Raw genomic sequence first — 17,102 nt, forward strand, 5'->3', positions numbered from 1 at the left:
AATGTTGGCACATTTAGACTGACTCTGGACTTCTGCAAGTAGGTAGCTCTACCTTCATATTTAATATTTTTCTTTTAAATAGTAGTAATAAACAATATTGAGAGCATTTTTATAATATACCACTGCATTCCACAAAAACAAAAAGAAAGCAAGTTACCACAACCATCTTTCTCTTCTGATCTAGCACAGGAAAAAAAAAAGATTTTAAATGCTCACAGGTTTCAATGTAATTCATGTTTAATGTGGGATATAACTGCCATAAATAAATAAGTAAATAAATAAATAGAAACTCTGAATACTGAGCACATGATTCTCATAATATTGTGTCTGTTTTAGTGGCCCTTTACCAAGAGAAAAAAAAAATCTCAGCACGAATATATCACATGCTAGGGTGTCCCTATAACCAGCCCCTCCAAATGACACACTGATTACGATTTATGAGAAATTACTACTCCACATATGAAAAGTCATTCTGTTATTATATTTCCTCTGTGTATATCAGTACGCTGCACAAGCTGGCATGTTTGAAAATAAAAGTGAGATTAAATAAAAATGCTACCAACAATAAAGAATGACAAAGTGGATGCAGCAGCTCATAGATTTGTTTGCTTTGTTTTGAGTGTACGCGGAACAACGGCTGTGTGGGGGAAGGGGAAACATAGGCTAACCTAAGTGGCTTCAACTTTTTTACGTCATGCCGTCTCCTGTTCTTAATCAAACCTCCTTGGTGTGTCTACCACAGGCTGCCAGAAGATGTATCAATTTTCCCTCTCCATGACAACTAGTGCTATGGAAAAGGGGGAGGAGATTTCTGAGAAGGGAAAATATCAGAGAGTGTTTTTTCTGCTCAGGGGAGAAATTCTGTGGAAATTTTCTGTGAGGGCAGAACACACATGACAGAGGTGTGAGAGATTTAAGAGAGTTGAATTCACTCCAGTAAGCCTGAGGTCGGTGACATGCAAAATGGTAGAGACTATTATAAAGAACAAAATTACAGAGCATATACATAAGCATGGAATAATGAGACAAAGCCAACATGGATATTTAGTCAAGGGGAATCTTGCCTCACCAACCTACTACATTTCCTTGAAGGGGTGAATAAACATGTGGATAAAGGTGAGCCGGTCGATATTGTATATCTGGATTTTCAAAAGGCATTTGACGAAGTACCTCATGAAAGTCTCCTGAAAAAATTAGAAAGTCATGGGATAGAAGGTAGTGTACTATTGTGGATTAAAAACTGGTTAAAACAGAGAATATGATTAAATGGTCAGTATTCTCAAGGGTAGATAATGCGGTTCCCCAGGGGTCTGTGCAGGGATTGCTGCTTATTAACATATTTATAAATGGATCTAGAGATGGGAATAACTAGTGAAGTAATTAAATTTGCTGATGACACAAAGTTATTCAAAGTTGTTAAATTGCAAGAGGATTGTGAAAAACTGCAAGAGGAGACTGGAAGACTGGGCATCCAAATGGCAGATGACGTTTAATGTGAGCAAGTAGTGCGAAGTGATGCATGTGGGAAAGAGGAACCCAAACTATAGCTACATGATGCAAGGTTCCACATTATCAATCACTGCCCATGAAAAGAATCTAGGTATTATCATTGATGAAACATTGAAACCCTCTTGTTCAGTATGCAGCAGTGGCTAAGAAAGCAAATAGAATGCTAGGAATTATTAGGAAAGAAATGGAAAACAAAAATGAGAACGTTATAATGACTTTTTATCACTCCATGGTGCAACTGCTCCTTGATTATGCAGTTCTGGTCACTGCATCTCAAAAGAGATATAGTGGAATTAGAAAGGTATAGAGAAGGGCAACAAAAATGATAAAGGGGATGGGATGACTTCCCTATGAGGAAAGGCTAAAGCGGCTAATGCTCTTCAGCTTAGAGAAAGACAGCTAAGGGGAGATATGATAGAGATCTATAAAATAATGAGTGGAATGGAACGGGTAGATGCAGTGGCAGGGGCGGTCCGCCCCGGGTGCACGCCGTTGGAGGGGTGTCGTCTCCTTTGGGTCCTTGCTCCCTCTGCCCTGGAACAGGTTACTTCCTGTTCCGGGGCAGAGAGAGCAAGGAACCAATGGAGCCGACGCAGGTCCCAGCGACGTAGGCTCGGGGGCGGATCGGTCCTCCCGCCCGCCCCTCGCTGCCAAAGTAAGCTACAATGCGTTCCAGCGGGGGAGGGGGAGGGTGCGTGCCAGAGGGGGGGCGCCGTGCTGCACCCGGGGGGGGGGGGTGCGCGGCGGTGACCCGCCCCGGGTGCCAGCCGCCCTCGCTACGGCACTGGGTAGATGTGAATTGCTTGTTTACTCTTTCCAAAAATACTAAGACTAGGGGGCACACAATGAAGTTATTAAGTAGTAAATTTAAAACAAACAAGAAAATATTTCTTCACTCAATGTGTAATTAAACTCTGGAGTTCGTTGCCAAGAAAGTGGTAAAAGCAGTTAGCTTAGCAGGGTTTAACAAAGGTTTGGCTCATTTCCCAAGTCCATTATTAAGATGGACTTGGGAAAATCCACTGCTTATTTCTAGGATGAGCACTATAAAATTACTGTTCTGAGATCTTGCCATGTACTCGTGACCTGGGATGGCCACTGTTGGAAACAGGATAGTGGGTTTGATGGACCTTCAGTTTGGCCCAGTATGGCAATGTTTATGTTCTTGTGGTAATTTCCTGAAGGAAAGGGAGGTAACTCTTATCCATTAAATCTCTTTTTTTTTTTACTTTGGGTGGAGGCACCAGGTGTCATATATAGTGGACTGACAGAACTTGCCCCAGGGGCTCATTTATTTATTTAGATTTTGCTCACACCTTTTTCAGTAGTAGCTCAAGGTACTCTGGATATTTCTCTGTCCCAGGAGGGCTCACAATCTAAGTTTGTACCTGAGGCAATGGAAGGTTAAGTGGCTTGCCCAAGATCACAAGGAGCAGCAGCAGGATTTGAACCAGCCACCTCTGGACTGCAAGACCAATGCTCTAACCACTAGGCCACTCCTCCACTCCACTCATGTCAGGTCTGCCTTCTGAATCTGGAGATGTTCCTGAGGGGTGTTAAAAGAAGCACTGCTTGCCAACTCCTCCTGAATATTGGGCTCACTGGGTCCTACTAACTTGATAAACCCTTTTGAATATTGGCTCAAATACATTTCATTCCTTTTGTCCTTTTTGCTTCTTGTCTTTCATTTACTCCAGTTTATATCCTTCGCAAAGTCTCCACCAATCTTTCACGATCCTCTGTGCTGCTGACCTGCTGTGTTATGTTTTATAGTACTTTCTTCCATTTAGAGCAACAAGCACCATATACATTTATTTTGTGCAGCAACTCACCCCCTTTGTGAGAGGCTAGCTATAGACTGTTGGTTTGGCACAGTGGTTAGAGCAGTGGACTGAGAAACAGGGAAAGCAGATTCAAATTCTACTGTGACTCCTTGTGACCTTGGGTAAGTCATTTACCCTCCATTTCCTCAGTTACAAACTTAGATTATAAACCCCCTAGGGGACAGGAAAATACCCAGTGCTGACCCATCCACCAGGCATCTGCATACGGTGGCACTAATGTGCCAGTCATGATGTCTATTAGAGATTCATTGTGGCTGGTGCAGGGCCTTGAGCATTTGCAGATGCTCAAGGACCCACATCATCTACAATGAATCTTACATAGACACTGTGATTGTCACATCAATGCCAGTCCTGCTGTAGAGAAGAGAGGGAAGCTGCTGAACACCTCATGTTGGGAAAGGGAGGTAGGAAAGGAGAGAGAGAGAGAAGCTGGAGATCATCAAAGGAAGAGCTGGGGGGGGGGGGGGGCAATGCTGGACAAGAGAAGGGAAGGGGAGATGCTGGACACAGGGAGAGAGAGGGCTCTGAGCTGTCTCCTGATAGATCATGCTCAGCTGAAGGTTCACCTAAGGCAGAGGTGGGCAACCATAATTCAACTGAGTTTTCAAGATTTTCACAATACAAATGCATGTTGATTTGCATGTACTGCTTCCATTGTATGCAAATAAATCTCATGCATATTCATTGTGGAAATTTTGAAAATCTGACTGGGTTGTGGCCCTCGAGGACCATGGTTGGCCACCCCTGAACTAAGGTGTCAGTTACCCTTGGGTCCATAGAAACAAGTCTGTAGGTGCTGAGCACGCTGAATACTGTGCAGATTTCTTATGTCTAGGAGAGGTACAGTTTGCATCGGGTTTGGCACCCTCAATCATTTTGAAATGCAATCATTTTGAAATGTTGCTGTCTGTGCTTGGGCCAGCCCTGAAAATACCAACTGTAGCTGAAGAATCCTGCTAAAAAAGGAGCAAGAAACTCACTCCATCTTACTCTCAAAATTGAACCATATTTATTTGATATACAGATTGACAGCAATTAAGAGGAATAGGCTCTTATCTTTCCATTGCACTTGGGATAGCTATACCACCAGGTTGGAAAAGGCAAAGCCAGTATTGCCTTAGGTCACTTAACCTTGATCAGGAGAGAGACTGTAACTTGATCTTGGTGCTACAATACCTTGTGCAGAGAGGGAGGTGGCCTTAAATGGGGGAGGATGGAGAAGGTCTAGAGATTCTAGTGTCCAGCTGTTTGGGGTTTTTTAATGTGCTGCATACTGAAAGTACACAGTATGCTGTGTGGATTGGTCACTACTTTGGTTGGAGCTGATTTTATTTAATTCTTGTTATCTATGTTTAATTTGTAAAATATCAATAAAACTTTTTTTAAAAAGTGCAAGAAACTTACCTTAAATGCAGCTGAAAAAGGTGTTGGTAAATCATTTTGAATGCAGCTGAAAAAGATGTCAGTCACAAGCCTTGAATGCAGCTGAAAATTGTGTGAGCTAAATCCCAAATCCCTTCCCCTGTTTCTATTTAGAATAGATTCTAAATGCTGTTACCAAAACAAGAATAGTTTCCTCTGATGGAAAACAAATCTGATGGGTGAAGAGTATTTCTGTTGCACATGATGACTTAACTGAGTATAGAGACAACATGGAAAACCCAAGCTCCAAAACTGTGTGATCATATATGAATGAACTGGAAAAACTAATAGTGCATAAAAGACAGAGGATTTCTCTAAGTAGAAGCATTGCTTTCTCTTCCCTCTCCTAACATATAATTATTACAAAAAACAACTAATTACCACTGAATTCCTTAATAACACCTCCTCAACAGTGTGTACCTTTGCAGGCAACATGAACAATAAGTAAATAACAAACAAACCCATGTTTCTGAGAATTTCATTGAGAACAAGAAGGAAAATTAGCTGGATTGATATTTTTGTCTGTCTTTTCCTCACTCTCTTTTTTTTTCCTCTCAGCTGTCTCTGTTGCATCACCTAGCCTGCCTCAAAAATAGTATGTCTAGGCAACACAAGGAATTTTGCCAGCCATAGAGGAGACATCTTCTTTGGGACACACCCTCAGCACTGACTGTGGGTCAGCAAAGACCACTGCAACAGTGACAGCCCTTTCCCTTGGGCTGTCTGTCTTAACCACTTCTGATAAGGGATCTGAACCACAGGGCTGTCAAGTTACTCAGTTCCAGGAGGGGAGACCATTTTGGGGCTCATTTTCAAAGAAACACTGACTTACAAAGTTCCATAGGTTACGTGGTAGGTGGCATTTTCGATATGACATCTAAAACTAATTTTGGATGTTTTGCGGGGAAAACGTCCAAAAATCAAGTAGAGAAATGACCATTTTCTGAGGACAAGCAGGCTGCTTGTTCTCACATATGGGTCGACGTCCGCGTCGGACTAGGAATCAGCATTTTGCAAGCAAAATATTAAAAAAGTTTTGCCAGAGTATTCTGGCGCGCGTGTAGCGCGGACTGATTTCCGCCCATCGTGAATGCATTCTCGGTTTTCTTTCTCCGCGTTGAGGTGTGGTAGAGTTTTTTCTGCACTCCTCTCAGACCCGGGAAAGAGTCTTTGTTCGTTTCATAGCTTTTTGCCTTCTTTCTTTCTTTTTTCACAATTCTACAGGTTTAAAAAAAAACTTTCCATAGTTTCTTTATTTTTGCCCCTTTTAAAGTTTCCTTTGTTTTCGACGCGGCCAACTTAGACCAAGTGGTTGGGTTGTTCACTTCTTTTGTGCCCTTTTTTTCTTCTAACAGGCACAATTGCGTCTTTTGATTTCGCTGAAGCCGTTTTTCCTTCCATGTCATCGAAGACACCCAGCGGCTTCAAACATTGTACTCGGTGCAACCGGACTATCTCAGGTACAGATACCCACGCCTGGTCTATCCAGTGCCTTGGGCCCGACCATAGCCCAGCCGCTTGTAGTCTGTGTCTTCGTATGAAGAAACGGACCCAAGTGTCTTGAGAAGCCCAACGAGAAAACCTTTTTGGGGCTCAGTCCGGTTCTTCGACATCGACATAGGCACCGTTCTGTTTTGCAGATGCAATAAGATACGGTATATAAATTAACATAAATAAATAAATAAATAAATAAAAAACAAGGTCGGTGGTGTCGACATCGACTTCGAGGGAAGCATCGACGTCAGGAGCAGAGGTAATAGCTGCTGAAAAACCTATTCGCGCTGGGAGCAGTGAGGCATCGAGTGGGTCTCCACCTGCCTCGAGGCCTCCTGTTATATAGGCCCCATGGGACCGACCTTCGTTGGACCCGGCCCAGAGGAGGCATGAGGATTCCATGTCCTCCTCATCGGTACCGAGGAATCTCGATGACGGACGTCGAGCGAAGGCGAAGAAGCACCGTCATCGTTCTCCTTCGACACATGGTGCCGGGAGCTCCGGAGCGTCGAGGGAATCAGCACTTGAGAAGCGTTGGTGCCAAGAGGATCGCTCCCCCTCTATTCAGGAGGTGCCGATGCGTCAGTCATCTGGCAGCCCAGTACCTGTTCCCGAGCCTCGACAGATTCTGCCACCAGCTCCTTTACCGACCCTGCAGCCTTGTCCGACAGCGGCTCTCAACGAGCGCATCAGGGCCCTGTTTCCAGAGCTTCTGGAAAGGATTGCTGCGCCAGTCTGCTTCAGTGTACCATCTGCTGCAGCAGCATCTGGCCCTTCAACTGTGGTGAGGTCCCCGACCTCGGTGCCACCTGCGGCATTGGTGTTGGCTGCCACCCAGGTCGACTTCCCTTTGACGTCGGTGGAGGAAGCTTCGCTGGAGTCCAGTCGGGCGTCGACTTCTCGGCACCGCCATCGAGGACATCGTCGAGGCAGGCTCAGTTTCGGACTGCTCTGAGGGATGTCTTGTCCAATACTGAAGATGAGCGTTCGTGGGAGGAAGAGGAGGATCCCAGGTACTTTTCTTCTGACGAGTCCTATGGGATTCCCTCTGAACCTTCCCCTCCACTAGAAAGGAGACTGTCTCCACCGAAGAGTCTATCCTTTACCTCCTTTGTCCGGGAAATGGCTGCGGCTATTCCCTTCCCTATGGAGGTTGAGGATGAGCCCAGGACTGAGATGCTTGAGGTCCTGGATTATCCTTCTCCATCTAGAGAAGCTGCAACAGTTCCTTTGCATAATGTACTGAAGGAAGTCCTTATGCGAAACTGGTCGTTCCCTCTGTCTAATCCCATGATCCCGAAAAAGACTGAATCCCAATACCGGATCCACGGGGAACCTGGATTGATGAGGTCTCAGCTACCTCACAATTCCATGTTGGTGGACTCCACTCTCAAAAGAACCAAGAGCACTAAGGACTATGCGTCTGCGCCCCCAGGCAGAGAATCTAGAACCTTGGACTCTTTTGGGAGGAAGGCGTATCAGGCCGCTATGCTTGCTGCCAAAATCCAGACATACCAGCTCTTCACAAGAATCCACTTGCGGAACTCGGTGAGGCAACTGTCTAGTTTGGTTGATGCTCTCCCTCTGGAGCAGGCCAAGCCTTTTTGCCAGGTGGTCAGGCAGCAGAAGGCGTGTCAAAAATTCCTGGCCAGGGGTACTTTCGACACTTTTGATGTAGCATCCAGGATCGCTGCCCAAGGTATAGTGATTCGCAGACTCCCATAGCTGCATGTCTCTGACCTGGATCATTCGGTCTAGCAGTGGATGGCAGATGTTCCTTGCCAGGGGGATAACCTTTTTGGTGAGAAGTAGAGGATCTAGTTGACCAGCTCAAGAAGCACAATGATGCTATAGATTCTCTCTCCCGCCGGGTGTCTTCTGCTACTACCTCCTCATCTAGGAGGTTTTTTGGAGGGAAGAGAAGTGCTCCCTATTCCTATGCTAGGTGTAGGTACACTCCTGCTTCCCGGCAGCCTGCCCAGGCTCAGTCCCAGCGCGCTCGTTCTCGTCAACTGCGTGCTCCTAAGGCCACTGCGGCTCCTCAGCAAAAGCAAGGGACGGGCTTTTGACTGCCTCCAGTTCAGCATAGCCTCAGTAAATGTGTCCATACCGGACGATTTGCCGATTGGGGGGAGGTTAATGTTTTTTCACCAAAGGTGGCCTCTTATAACCTCTGACCGGCGGGGTCTTCAAATTGTCCGGTTAGGATACACCCTCAATCATGTTCTCCAAGCCCTCCAAATTGCCCACCGGGAGCTCAGTCCTATAGCCCTAATGAACAAAGTGAAAAATAAGATCAAACCAATTTAAAACAACTCCTGTCAGCCCTGTTTCAGCCAATTTAGCTAAAAGAAGCAAATGATCTAATACATCAAAAGCTGCTGTCAAATCTAATTGAATAATCATAACATTTCTATAACTCTCTCTCTCTGTCAATACCTCGTCAAGCAACTTAACCAATAAGGTCTTTGTACTATGACCCAAGGCCACTGAGAGACAAAGCCGGACCTGGGGCTAACAATCTTAAGGGCCTGTTCCTGCTGCCGCCACTCCTGCAACTGCTATCCCCCTCCATTTCTGTAAAAGTCGAGGCCCCGTCATACCTTTTAAAACAACAGTTCTTCACCAGCAGCGAGCACGAGCAGCCACTAACTAATACATACTTCTCCCGCTGGCCCCACAGCCTTCCCTCTGGTGTGTTCCCACCTATATAAAAACAGGAAATTGTGTCACAGAGAAGACAGTACGGCTGGTACAAGTAGTATGTATCAGTTGCTGGCTGATCATGCTCAAAGCCAGCAAAGAACTGCTGTTTTAAAAAGTACAGGGAAGCCTCGATTTAAAAAAAAATTGATTCGCCAAAAACGAATTGGCGAATTGATGTAAATCAGACACCACTAGTGCTGGGCCTGGAGAATCTTGCCCTCCCCCCTCTCAGCGGATGAAAAACATGGTCGCTTCCAAAAACTGAACAACTTGTCGTGCAACTGCTTTTTCAAGAACTTTGTCCTTACGTGGAAGATTGGACACAGGTCTAAATTTTGTGGATTGGCTCTTGCCAAATCAATTTTCTTTAATAAAGAATAGATTACAGAATATTTTGAAATATCTGGGAATACACCATCCGAAAGACTAGAATTAATAAAATCCGAAAACGATGGTGCAAAAAAAAACCCATTGGAATTAATGGTACAGGTTCCATAATGCATCAGAATGGGGCTGTCAGAAATCCAGGACTGGCCCAAATTTTTCCTCCTGGAATTAGGCAACCTGGTAGCTCTGGAAATGTTATATACCCTGTGCAGTGTTAACTTTTTTTTTTTTTAATGAGTGCCCCCATCCTGACAAACAGCACACCTGGCAGTAGCCAATAAAGCAAACAGAATGTTAAAAATTATTAGGAAAGGAGTGGGAAATAAAGGAATATTATGCTTTCTGCTTCATTTCACGTGTATGACCTCGCCTTGGGTATTGTGTGCAGTTTTGGTAACTGCATCTCAAAAAGGATGAAGCAGATTTAGAAAAGATACAAAGAAGGCTGACAAAAATGATTAAGAGGATGGAACTCCTCTCATAAGAAGAAAGGGCACTTCAGAACAGAGAAGAGAAGGCTGAGGGAGGGGATATGATAGACGTCTACAGCATCCTGAGTGTAGTGTAAAGTGAATCGATTGTTACTCTTTCAAAAAGTACAAAAACTAGGGAACTTGTCATGGAAGTTATATAGGAGAAAATATTTTTTTTCACTCAACGCATAATTAAACACATTGCCAGAGGATGTATAGCTGGGTTTTAAAAGGGTTTGGATAAATTCCTGGAGGTGAAGTCCATAAACCATTATTAAAGTAGACCTGGGGAAATTTTGCTACTCTTTGGGATTCTGTCAGGTACTTGTGACCTGGACTGGACAATGTTGTAAGCAAGATACTGGACTAGATGAACCTGTGATCTGACCCAGTATGGGAGTTCTTGTGTTCTCAGGAATATTGCAATGCTCACACAGAGCCCTTCCAGTCATACCTTACCATTAGAGTGCACTACGGTGTGAGGTGGCACTAATTTGCAAGAATACAACAGAAGAGATCACATTTGGTTAACTTTTTACCCTAACATCTTATTTCTTAACAGCTGCATGCACCACAGAACTATTGATTTATTTAAGTTAATAAGCACTCATCAGGTCTGTGGTAATTTTATAAATCATTTTTGTTTTAGTAAAATGTTGATTTACATGCTTAAATGGGCTTTTATAAAATACTGACTGGTGTCAAAGTATGCGCTTTCACATGATGGTATGTCCTTTGCCAGTAGGCATGTACAGGGTTAGAATTTGGGCAGAGCTTGAGTGGGGTTTGCATAAATTATAAAATATGCTAATCTACAAGGCTGCTTGCACAATCCAGTCACAGACCTTTACATCTGCTTGAAAACAGATTTAAGTGTCTAGACCTTCAAGGTAGGAGTGATTTCTGCTGCTTACATATAGGCGTCTATGCATCTTTCTAAAATAGTGCCTAAGTGAGCCCCTACTTGTCCTCTTAACCCAGGTGTTCTGTTGTAGTTATCCTCATAATGTGTTTGTGATCACACACACACACACGTCCATTCATTAATGGTTTCCTTCCTTCCTTTCTCTGCTTGTATAGAAAATCTTTAATAAATTAGAACCATAGGGACTCAATCAACATTGACTTTTTCCCAGTTCTATACCCCAGGGGAGAAAACACACTAATTGAATAAGATCTGTTATATTTTCTGGTTTACCTGACAGGGACACATTCAGTAATTTCCTCTCTGGAGTTCAGCTACATGTGAACTGCAGGAAGCGGCAGCTGCCAAACATTTCCCAGTCCTAATCTGCTCTCATTAAGTGGCTAAAATGAAGCAGAGAAGGTAGCAGATTTAAATGCCATTGAATTGGCAAAACAGAGCTAAACCTTTGCCTTAAATGCCCTCTGACTACTAAACCAGAGACATGTGCTATGGTATAATCCTGTGTCATTTCTCTGTCAGTTTAGACTCATATTCGGTAAAACAAAATATGAAAGTGCTAAACCCCTACAGGAAAAACTACACTGGCTCCCTCTTAAAGAACACATCACATTCAAAATATGCACTCTAGTTCAGAAAATCATTCACGGAGATGCCCCAGCCTACATGTCAGACCTGATAGACCTACCACCCAGGAATGCTAAAAAATCATCCTGCACATTCCTTAATCTTCATTTCCCCAACTGCAAAGGTCTAAAGTACAAACTAAGGCATGCGTCAACCTCCTCCTACTTGAGCACACAATTCTGGAACACACTGCCGCGCAACTTAAAAGCGATCTATGAACTAGCTAACTTCCGCATACTACTGAAGACCCATCTCTTTAACAAGGCATACTACAAAGATCAACAAATATGATCTCCTCCACATATATCCAGAATTGTCTTATAATATTTGCTTGTTATACTACTATCTTGCTTTATCTTTATCATGTTACCCAAAAGACTTCTGTAATACTAAATGTCTATTCTCTTATATATTTCCACTATCCATGATGTATATTGTAAGCCACATTGAGCCTGCAAAGAGGTGGGAAAATGTGGGAAATAAACAAATAAACAAACAAACCAGTGACAAACAGAGACCTGTTAGCAATAATCTGTGTGGGTCCACTCCATATCAAAATGCAACCAGGAGGTCAGCTGGGGTAGCAGATTCTAGGGGGTGGCAAAGAGCAGCTGCAATCAAAACAAAACAGTAGGTCCTGACAGCAACACAAACACAAAGAACTATCAGCATGTACTTGGGAGAAGGGTGGGTAGTTTTCAAATAGTCCGTTTACTAGAAAATTGCTTCTATTAATGTTTATGGTTTATTGCTTATATTCCACTTTTATCCAAGGTGGAGCACAAAAACCATACTTAATCATAAATACATAAAAACATTAAACAATCAATATGATAACATCAAAACACAAAAGTATATTGTCACGAAAAGCCTAGCCACCTGCCTGGGGTTACCCCATGGCCACTTAGAGGGTCTATCCCCAGCACAGCTCAGGTCAGCCTGCACCTGCCACTTGTGCTCTACACTAGCACCGTCCTCCCACCAAATGGGTCACAACCGCCTCTGGGCGAGTCTCCTGCTCTCAAATTATCCCCAGTGATTTCTAAGTTACTAAGGTACAATCCCAGTGGTCCCACAATTCCCAGAAAGCACTGACAGACTCAACATTAGTATCTAGGCATCAGCCAGGATGCGGAGGGGGGAGGGGGTCCAGATATGTGTAGCCCCTCATTTTAGTATTGCATGGTAAGTAGAGGGGGACCCCATAATTAGTTGTAATTATATATTATGTACATTCTGATTTCAGCAATGTTTTTTTTTTTTCTTTCTTAGGAAAAAGCAATAACATGTATTGCAACAACAAAGGGACCTCACTGTATGTGACCCTGCCTATGCATGGTGCTTGCACATTGGGTGTCTGCCCCAGTTACCTATTAAAATCTGCTCCCCACCGCTTCATAGTAGACCTCACATCCCACTTAAACTAAAGGCTTCAACATGGTCTCTTCCCAAAGGAAAACAGCAACATCCTACTTACCCCAATAACAAAAGATACCAAGAAATAAACAGACGATATCACCAACTACCGACCAGTAGCATCAATTCCACTGGTAGTCAAACTGATGGAAAGCATAGTAACCAAACAACTTACTGACAACATAAACAAATTCACAATACTACATGAATCACAATCAGGATTCCGCTCCAACCACAGTACCGAAACAGTACTAATCACTCTACTAGCCAAATTCAATCAACAAATAGCAACAGGCAAAAGCATACTTCTCCTACAATTCGACATGTCTAGTGCGCTCAACATGGTAAACCACAATATATTACTAAGCATCCTAGAATACTTCGGGATTGGTGGAAGTGTACTTAGCTGGATCAAGGGTGTCCTAACAACTAGAACATATCAAGTGAAATCAAACTCGAATATATCATCACCATGGAAAATAGACTGTGGAGTACCTCGAGGATCACCACTTTCACTGCTCCTTTTCAACCTAATGATGATCCCACTATCCAAATCCTTATCCAATCAAGGTCTTAACCCTTTCATATACGCAGATGATGTCACATTATACATCCCTTACAGACATGACCTAACAGAAATCACCAAAGAAATCATACTCAGCTTGAACATCATGAACTCATGGGCGAACGCATTTCAACTAAAACTAAACACTGAAAAAAACGAGGAGAATCCAAGATGGCGACCGAGCAGGAAGCAGGAGTGGAAAGCTCTGCTTGAGTTTCATTTCTTACTCTCTTTTTGACTTCACGAGCATGCCAAAGAGAAAGGGCAAGCCGAAGGGACCGTCCCTCTCTAGGCTGGAGACCCCCTCTTTGGGGCAAACTTCCATTTCTGCTTTTTTGGTTTCTACGCCGACGGGCGTTTCTGCTGCCGGGGCGGGGAAGAGCCCCGGCTTGGAGAGCGAAACTTCGCTCAGCCCGCTAGGACCTATAGCTCCCCCACCGCCACAAGTAGACGGGGCCGGAGTACCGAGTGAAGGTATAGACCCGAAGGGACGGCAGACCCCGTCGAAAAAGATGGCAGAAGATCTGACTTTGTTGGGGGATATCCAGATTTCGCCAGGATCGGCGTTAGGAGAAACGACAACGAGGGGGACCCGGAACGGTAGTCTCGAGGAGGAAGCCTCGTTGTGTGCGATGGCGATTCAGCCCCTGGTGAAACCCCAGGAAATATCCCTGGACTCTATTTGGACGGCTCTTGAAGCCCTACATAAGGTCTGTATTTCCTTTATTTCGGTTTCATTGAATAACTCTAGACAAGTAAAAGACCTTAAAGAAAAAGTTGAAGTGATTTCTGTTAAACAAGTTGCAATGGAAACGGATATAGTGAAAATTCAAGAACAGCAATCTCAAATGGCAGGAGATCGTTTGATTATCCATAGAAAACTTGAAAATTTAGAAAATTCTTCAAGAAATTTAAATCTACGCTTATTAAACTTTCCTCAAACACAGTATATGTCTGCGAGAGAGCTGTTTAATAAACTTTTGAAGGAGATGTTCAAATATCCAGAGGATTCTTTACCTCCACTGCAAAAAATATATTACCTTAAACTACAAGGGAAAAATTCTCAATCGTCCCCTACTGAGTTACAAATACCTTCTGAATCTCTGGATGTATCCGGATTATTGGAGCAATCTCAGGAAGAAATTAAAACTCGTGCTACTTTGATAATTTCCTTTGTCTTTATACAAGATAAAGAGGCTCTATTAAGATTGTATTTTAAGAATTTACAGCCTCAGTTTATGGGAGATAAGATTTTGATGTTCCCAGATATTTCTAAATGGACTCAGCAAAGGAGAAAATAATTTCTGGAATTGAAGCAGAAATCAGTGGAAATAGAAGCCATTTTTCAATTAAGGTTTCCATGCAAATGTTTAATTTTTTTCAAGAATAACAGATATATATTTTATGAACCTGAACAACTGTCTAGATTTTTACTTATGCATGGGAAAAAAGAACTGACCAAATAACGTTGGAATTATAGTCAAGATGTACATTTAGAAACCACCTGCTCTAACTTTAAATGTTAATTATTTCCACTTTAACCACTTCCTTTGGTGATATTTTGGATTCTCTTTAATTTGTGGACTGCTGAAAATCAATGTTTGTATAAATTCCTTTTGGAATTTAAAATTTGGAATAATTTACTTTAAAGTTGTTATTTAAAACATTGATGTATCATTCAAAGTGTGTTATCTTTGTTTAAATCAAAATTAATAAAGAAATTTAAAATAAAAAAAAAATAAACACTGAAAAAACACACTGTCTAATCCTCTCATCCTAATATAACAAGAACAAACCCACCAACATAACCACCCCAAACTACACCCTCCCTATCTCAGGTAGCCTGAAAATACTCGGAGTTACAATCGATTGAAATCTCACACTAGAGAGCCAAGCGAAAACTACAACAAAGAAAATGTTCCACTCTATGTGGAAACTCAAAAGAATGAAATCATTCTTCCAGAGGGAAATATTTCGCAAATTGGTACAATCAATGATACTAAGCCACCTAGGCTACTGCAATGGAATTTATGTAGGATGCAAAGAACAAATCCTAAAGAAACTCCAAACTGCCCAAAACACAGCAGCCAGACTCATATATGGAAAAACAAGATTCGAAAGCGCAAAAACCTTATGAGAAAAACTACACTAGCTCCCAATCAAGGAATGTATTGTGTTCAAAATCTGCACCCTCGTTCACAAAATCATCAATGCTGAAGCCCCGGGATACATGTTAGACCTCATAGACTTCCCAATCAGAAGAAACACATCAAGATCAACACGAACATACCTAAATCTCCACTACCCAAGATGCAAAGGACTCAAATACAAATCAACCTACACATCCGGCTTCTCCTATATAAGCACACAACTATGGAACGCACTACCAAACGCTGTGAAAACAACATATGACCACATAAACTTCCAAAAATTACTAAAAACTTACCTGTTCAAAAAGGCATAGCCGAACGACCCAACTTAAATGACTCAATTCTGCAACACAACAAAACCATAGCTCATTTGGACATAAATTACCTCTTCCGCCTTATGATTCCTAAATCTGTCTGTCACCACGAACTTTACTCTACCACCACTTCGTATTTGTTCATACCGATATTGGCGATCGCCTCTACGGTACTATGTAAGCCACATTGAGCCTGCAAATAGGTGGGAAAATGTGGGATACAAGTGTTACAAGTAAATAAAATAAATAAATAAACATACAAACCACCAGGATTCTTTATCAGTCCAGACACAGGCAATAAACTAAAGATTGTTTATTGTCTTTAAAAATTGAACAGTAGAACAACAGTACAATCAGCAAACAATAACAGGTAACTGAAATATGGATCAATTATAATGCTAACTAAACATTTGCTTACTTCCTAGAAAGTACCTGGGAAGATCAGGATATATAACTGTTTGTTTACTGAGCCTCAGCAAAGAGATCCTGCTGTCTTTTCTTCCTGGCTAGGACTGAAGGCAAAACCAGCACACACTAAAGGAAATGAGCGCCTGGGCCAATCAGAGCCCAGTCAACAAGATTTAAAATTATACTGCTGCTTGCTTCCTGCTTGTGTTAAAGAAAAAGAACATTCAGTTCGCTGTAAAGAGCTAAAGAAACACCACCTGCTGGTCATATAGGTGAAATACAGTTCAGGACATAATTAAAGCAGTAAAATATTTAATACATTTTACAGGCTTAAAACACACTGTTTCTTCACATATATTTAACGGTATAGGAGTCAATTTTCAAAGGGTTTAGGCTATTAATTTTGAGAATTAATCTCCTAAATTGGTATCTGTGGAAATTTATTAGGAATGAGTTTGAAATTTATGCTTAGAATGTCACTAAACTCCTAGGTATCAAATTGGGTGGCAGAGGGACAGATATAGAATTTAGGAGCTTAGCACTTATTTGTAGCACTAGACACCTACATTAAGCTCCTAAATCTAAGGCAATGAATGTGAAACATTGCCCCCCCAGGATCACAACATGTGCAAGCACCATGCATAGGCAGGGTCACATAAAATGAGGTCCCTTTGTTGTTGCAATACATGTTATTGCTTTTTCATAAGAAAGAAAGAAAAAAAAAAACATTGCTGAAATCAGAATGTACATAATATACAATTACAACTAATTATGGGGGCCCCCTCTACTTACCATGCAATACTAAAATGAGGGGCTACACATATCTGGACCCCCTCTCTCCTCCGCATCCTGGCCGATGCCT

Source organism: Microcaecilia unicolor, chromosome 6 (assembly GCF_901765095.1).
Source record: "Microcaecilia unicolor chromosome 6, aMicUni1.1, whole genome shotgun sequence".
Classification (NCBI taxonomy): Eukaryota; Metazoa; Chordata; class Amphibia; order Gymnophiona; family Siphonopidae; genus Microcaecilia; species Microcaecilia unicolor.